Raw genomic sequence first — 6,715 nt, 5'->3', positions numbered from 1 at the left:
TTTCCTCCTACTTCTCTTGACACAATTAGCTCAATTCAATGAGGTTTGCAAGCATGAGTTTCTGTGCAGCTTCCAAAGATATTAGACTTAATCTCCACTGGTGTGTAGTTGAGATCAAGGTTATAAGCAAACGACGAACACCACTGACGCTCATTTCCACTAATTTAAAAGGTGTCATTCTTTGAAACAGAAGTATAGGTCTCACAAACTTGTGATCTCTTTGTGACGGTGGCTGCTTCGCGCCACTTTGTGTAAATGCTTACAAGAGTTGTTGTCGCACATCCTCTCCTGCAGAATGGGGCAGGTTGAGGCTTGACTGATTGAAGCACTGCTCTTCAAACCTAATTAAGATACTTGCTGATTACTTACTTGGCTGATTAGGATGTTCATTATGACCCTGGGTGAGAGCTTTCACACTGACTGCAGACCATCGCTGATGTTGAGCAGCATTGCAACGGATGAAAAGCTTAATGAAGCATCATGGAGCACAATTTGTGTGTTTCATCCATCTCGAAAAACGCCGTCAACAAGTATAGTTGCCTGTTGATTTTCAAAAAAAACAAAAACACATTCACCACTTGAGTGTACAAGTTTTTTTGTTTTTTGTTTTGTTTTTTTACTGCTGTCCCCATTTCCCATACCTACCCAGCCTGAAAGACAAAGCTGCCAGGATTCCCTTCTCCTCCTCCTTCTCCTTCTCTGTTTTTCACCCTCGTCTCGCCTGATCTGTCACCGGGTGTCTCCGAGCCATCACTCTGTCTGACAGACAGTCTCCAAGTCGTCAGTCACTCCGCTGCCTCTCCGCAGCCATCGTGGCTGGCCGACGGGGATGCCCCTCTGAAACGGAGCCGTCAAGCTGCAAATGAAGAGCGGCCCCTCGCTGCCAAATTTATGGGGAGAACACTTTGTGTAGGAATTAAAAAAAAAAATCACCTCTTATCAAGTGCTCATTAGCAGAGCCAAGCTTTATAAAGTGAATTTAAGAACTCAGAATGTGGTTGGGCCTATAATCGTTAGAACATATTTTTTTAATTTTTGAAATGAAATATGTAAAGACAACATAAAGAAGTTGTCGTCTGAGGAGTTGTGATTTATTTTATTATTATTTTCCATTTGCATCCCTCAAAAAATACATACATTGGGAGGAAGTGTTGGACTGCATCTACATGGCTGTAGGTCTATGGAGAAGTTTTCTGTCTGGCAGTTGGACGGTTGTGGCCAATTCCAGGTTTTCCCACAATGTGCCGAGGAAGTGCGCAGAAAACTTAACTCCAATGCAGGAATCGTAACCCCAAGCTGGTCATCGCTCTGTGAAGGATTGAGACTTCCAGTCTAAAAGTACAAGGCACTGAACTTGCCAGAAAATTTGTAAAAATGCGAAAGATAAGGACGATATGGATGACTTGGAAGAGGGGAATACCAAATATCACACACTGGACTACTTGCCGGTTTACAGTTTACATTTACTTAAAGGAATAAGCAGGTAACTTAGAATACTACAGTTATGTTTTTCTTGCGCTAATGAAACAAAATGTGATGCACTTTCTTTAAATGTACGTCTTTTACTTGCTCATTTCAGTTTAACTTACCATGGCACTTCCATTTTCAGATTTTTAGCTGTCATGTTTGTGTCCCTAGGCTATACAACCCGGTGACGTTTTACAGCTTTGGTTCTGCCTCCTCATCCCTTCGAGGCCTCCTCGCATTTACATCGAGGAAGTCCAACAGAGATGTGGCGCTGCACATGTATTTCCCTCATCGAAGCATGACAGATGGCTGCATGACACTTGAAAAACACAACAGTTACAAGGGAGCCGCACATCTGTACGCATCTCAGCACTTGTCAGTGTTCTTGTGTAAACAAGCAGGGAGCCGTTCTCTGTAAAGACGCACCCTGCAGAGCTATCATAGTTAATAATGTGTCAGTGGAGATTGATGGTCAGCAAAAGGGATCAAGCAGACACTGTCACTATACGAGACTTGTTGCGTTACGGTGTGGTTTTCAATGTTAAATAAAAAGAAAAGAAAAATCACTTTGTTTTCTGTAACCTTTCCGATATTCTCTCCTCCCATTCTTATCAGAACTATACATATCTATTCTCAACAGGAAGTACTAAACTTTCCAAATTAAAAAACAAAACAAAAGGAAATGGGCTCTTTCTTTTGCATCAACAGATAAACAAAGGCGTTGCGCTGCTGGTCTCTTCTCCAGTTTGTCCTCAGCCGACAGACTTGGCTCTTCCGACGGCGAATGTGTGAGCGAATAAAAAAATATCTGCAAACCCACCAAATCCGGTTGACAACTGTTTGGTGCGGGGCATTGTTTGACGTGGCACCGAGCGCAGTTTCTAGTCCAAATATTCAACACCGCTGGACACACTGACACCCAAAGTGACCTTGTTGCAGCGTGTGCATCCACCAATGACGATGTTTGTGTGGCTGAGCGAACGGCTTGCGCATCCTGTGCTGTGTGATAGTTGGAATCAAAATGTAGATTTTATGACGCTGGAATGCATCAAGATTGGCATTAAAAAGTATTGACACCTCTTGATTTTTTTTTTTTTAACCCCAAACTTCATAAAATTGTAAATAGACTTCCTATAGCAAACCAACACACAAAGCAGTGCGTCGTTTTCAGGAAGAAGGTAAATACAGTCTTCAAAGGATTTACTTTTGAAAAAAATATAAAGGATCATTTTGCACCAGCGGTATCAGAGATTCAGCTGAATCCACACAGAGACTCGGTTGTGTAGATTCAGCTGTTATGTGAAAACCTGAGTGGTTTGTCGGAGAACATCGGTGAATAAACAGTGTCATGAACACCAAGGAACAACTCAGATAAATCAATGTTAAAGCTGCTGATTTTTAAAAAATATATGTTTAATAACTGAGTTAATTGCAACATCTGTAATTAATTAATTGAAATTAAATTTTAATAATTAAAAAAAAAAAAAAACTCTACCCCTATGTATCTCAAAACCAGTGGGTGGTTCAGTTGCAGGTAGATTGCAAATAGTCTGAGTTTTTCCTGTCTGCTATCATGATCCTACTGAGGGGTTTCGGTGACTGGCCATATTTGTATTAACACAAGCAAACACAGGTGAGAGCACTCGTGTGAAATTAGACCTTTCTTCCCGTGAAGTTTGCAGGGTGTCGGCTCTGACGGCCATTTTGGTCTCGACATCTGTCCCCCGCCGCCGTATCGTTTCAGCTGCTACAACACAGTCTTGAGAGATTAAGTCTGGGAGAAAGGTGAGATAACATGTCCTGGGTGAGGACTGTATGAGCAGAGATAGCTGTCAGCTCTCATGGGACCAACGCGATTCTTTTAATCACATCACATACCATCCTCTACTTCACTGTTCCATCCCAGAGAAGCCGGCCAACTTCTGGAGATAAGATTTATCTCTTCAGTTTTTACATCATTTCCAGGTTGTCTTTTTGAGTCCTGCTTCAGTGTTTGCTTCTTCTGACGACCTTGGGTTTTGTTCCTCCGCCTCGTTGTTCTCTCCATTTGTTACTTATTGACCATTTATGTGCCTCTACATGCTTCTTTCATCCTCTGTCATTTTTTTTTTTCTCAACACGGTATCGGTGAAGATGAATGTGACCCACAGAAAATAATATCTATTATTGAGTGTCAGCCAATATGCAACTTTGTGTAGCAGGAACAAAAGGCAACCGACTGCCTTCGTAAGTGATCAAAGCAGATAAAGTCAACTTCGCAAACACATCTGTTCTGCGAGGACCTTAGGGTTTTTATTTCTTTATTTTTTTATTGAAAAATTTGATCTCTGACCACTTGTTGGAATGACCCATTGGGGCTTACAGAGAAGAGGTATAAACAAAGTCAATGTTTAAAGAATACATAAAGACGTCATGCGCGCCATTTTGCCACAAACTACGTTGGACGTACAGAAAACATGGAAGACGAAGTTCTGGTCAAATGAGACCAACACCTAGATAATTTTGGCCTTCACAAAACAAAGTTATCAGTTTCCATTACTAGTTGAGGGATAAATTTGGAAATCCAGGGAGAAAACTTTCTCTTTCCAAAAAAAAAAAAAAACAGAAATTGTTGCCCACAGTCAGACAGCATACAGTTTACAACATACCAGCACTGGCTTTATTTTTTATTTATTTATTTTTTAATTTACGTTTTCAAAACACCTGTGAAGGTTTGTTACATAAAAATATTCAGTATAGTAACATGGGAGGTTGAAATTTTTTCCATCTATTTTGGGCACGAAGAACAGTGGGAAACTTGCCTATGTCTACGATTATTTGACAACTGAACTCACACCACATCAAAATATACAGTCAACGGTTTAAACGCTGACAAACCTAGCTTCACTGCATGCTTGTGTATTCTCTGCATGGTGGGAGTGATTCTGTCTGTTGCGACAGCATTTCTGCAGGATTGTATCGATTGGTCCTGATGGACCAGACAGAAGAACTCGTCTCCACCCATCTCTGGCTTTCTGACTCAGTCTTTCTCTCAAACTCTCACATACGCACTCTAGGATTCGGAAAGCTGCTTGTGAGGCCGCATCAGTTGTTAGAAGTAAAATAAAATAAAAAAAAGTAATCACAGTTGCAACTCAGTGATTTCAGACTGTAGTCTACGAAACACATTTTAGTCTGCCTGGAGTTCAGTTTTTAACGTCAGTGTGGGCATGGGCAGACCTTTAAGTAAGAAGACTTTTCACGATGAAACACGGAGCGCACCAACACGCTCCGAAATCACAACTCCTTCAGCTAAAATGCTGTCCAGAATCCGTATTGCTCAGGCGTTAGATTTACTGTGCGTTTGTCATTTTTGTTCATTAAGACCTAACATAAGTGACTTGTTTCATAATGTCTCTTTAATTGGTTCTTTAATGGGTCCTTTATTTAGATCTAATTGGGGTCTTGCATTGTAGCCAGCGGTTCTTTCCACCTGCAGGGATCCTCGGGTCGCTCTCAGGTGTCTGAGTTGATTACCTGCCCGCGTCTTTGCTCTCAATCTGTCAGCGCCGTGGCTGCGATGGCAAGTGAAGAAGCGAAATTGCAGGAGAACGCCGTGTTTGTGTACGTGTCTCTGTCTCCGTCTGTGTGTGTTCCCAGGGAAGGTGTCGGCGTTGAGCGCCATCTTTCAGGCGGCGCCAAGACAGGACCCATCTGCCAGCCAAAACAGGGGGATTGGTCCCTGGCAACTCTGGCATAAAAACGATAGGCGTCGCCTTGCTACTCCCGTTTTAATAAGCCTCTTCCGCTCTCCATCATTTTTCCTTTTCGCCTGCCTGGTGAGTTTGCTTCCTTTTACTCCCCTTTTACTTTTGTGTCAGTTTTGTCACCTCCCTCAAAATTAAAAGTTATTTATTTTGCTTTTTGTAAAGCCTTGCTTCCTTGAACTACAAATGAATAGGCTTTACCGCTTAGAAATAATGGGAAAATAAAAATATATTAATTTGTCTTATGAATGGATTTAGGTTACGAGTGTTTTGTCAATTAAATTTTTCATATACCCATTAGTTATTCTTCTTACCTTTTCTCCAAAAGAGGTGGGAGGATTGCAAAAACATTCTTAATTATTTGGCCGCTCTCAAAACAAAGTACTTCCTCTCTCATTTAATCAATTTTAGACATCAGGACATAATAAATATGATCTCCTCTTTACCAGGTTCTAAAACTCAAAAGCACAAGTGTATAAAAACAAACAGATTTCACGCTGTTTGTTTGAACAGCTTGAAATCAGCTTGAACAGATTTGAACTGAATATGGAAGGCCTTTTAGACCAAAAATGAACATGAAGGGAATGATTAAAAAGTCACAATTTAAAACCCAACGATCAAGGCAAAGCAATCTTAAAAGGAACAATATGAAGGCTCTTCTACAGGTACTAACTTTGAAAATAATGGCATTGGGGAATTATATCATGTTTTTATATACTTGAAGTTCAATAATCTTACAACCTAGTAAGGAGTAGATCATATTATGTCATGTATAACTCATTTCACTAAGCCGTTAGTTGTTGTTTTTTCAATGAAAAAACAAAACAACTTCCAGAGTATCGAAGAATGCCTATAGCTGTCTCTTGTTTTACATTCAACTTGTAGTCGCTGCGTCCTTGACCCTTGCAGGACAGGGTTATCCGACCTCTCGCCTCCTCAACTCCGTAATGAAGGAGTCAAGGCAGGAGTCACAGGTCTTGCAGATGGTTGATATCCCAAGACTCTCTTGGCCTGCACACCAGTTAATTGGCAAGTGATTATCAGTCTGTCGCTGCTGGAGTGTGACTGACCGACATTCTCGTCAGGTGGCTCCAAGTCTTTCACGAGGCGGCAACAGCGAACACAAGCAGATGCTAAGAGTCTATAAATACTCAGATGGCAAACGGGAAAAACGGAGTCATTCTGCTTCATGTGACTTTGCTTGTGCATCTGTGGATGTTTATTCCAGCTTACTGAAGGTCAGCAGCTCCAACCCCGAGCAACTTGGCAGCAGCCAGAAGGGCTGCCGCTCCCCTGGTGGGTGAAGTAAGCAGCTTTTATGTTACAGGGAGGTTTACTTTTCTTTCTTTTAGCTGCTATGACATGATGAGAGTGCCACAGTTTACTGCCAGGTATGGTTTGGGATGACAAGAAGAGAGTTGTTGTTCGTAAGCTGCTCTATAGCTGATATCAAAGTGACACAGCAAAATTTCAGGGAAACATTTTGTTGATCAGCTAATGTT

This window comes from Poecilia latipinna, unplaced genomic scaffold (genome assembly GCF_001443285.1).
Source record: "Poecilia latipinna isolate Pla-1442-1.1 unplaced genomic scaffold, P_latipinna-1.0 Scaffold764, whole genome shotgun sequence".
NCBI classification, from domain to species: domain Eukaryota; kingdom Metazoa; phylum Chordata; class Actinopteri; order Cyprinodontiformes; family Poeciliidae; genus Poecilia; species Poecilia latipinna.
The sequence above is the reverse complement of the archived record's forward strand: the minus strand, read 5'-3'. Positions refer to the sequence as shown.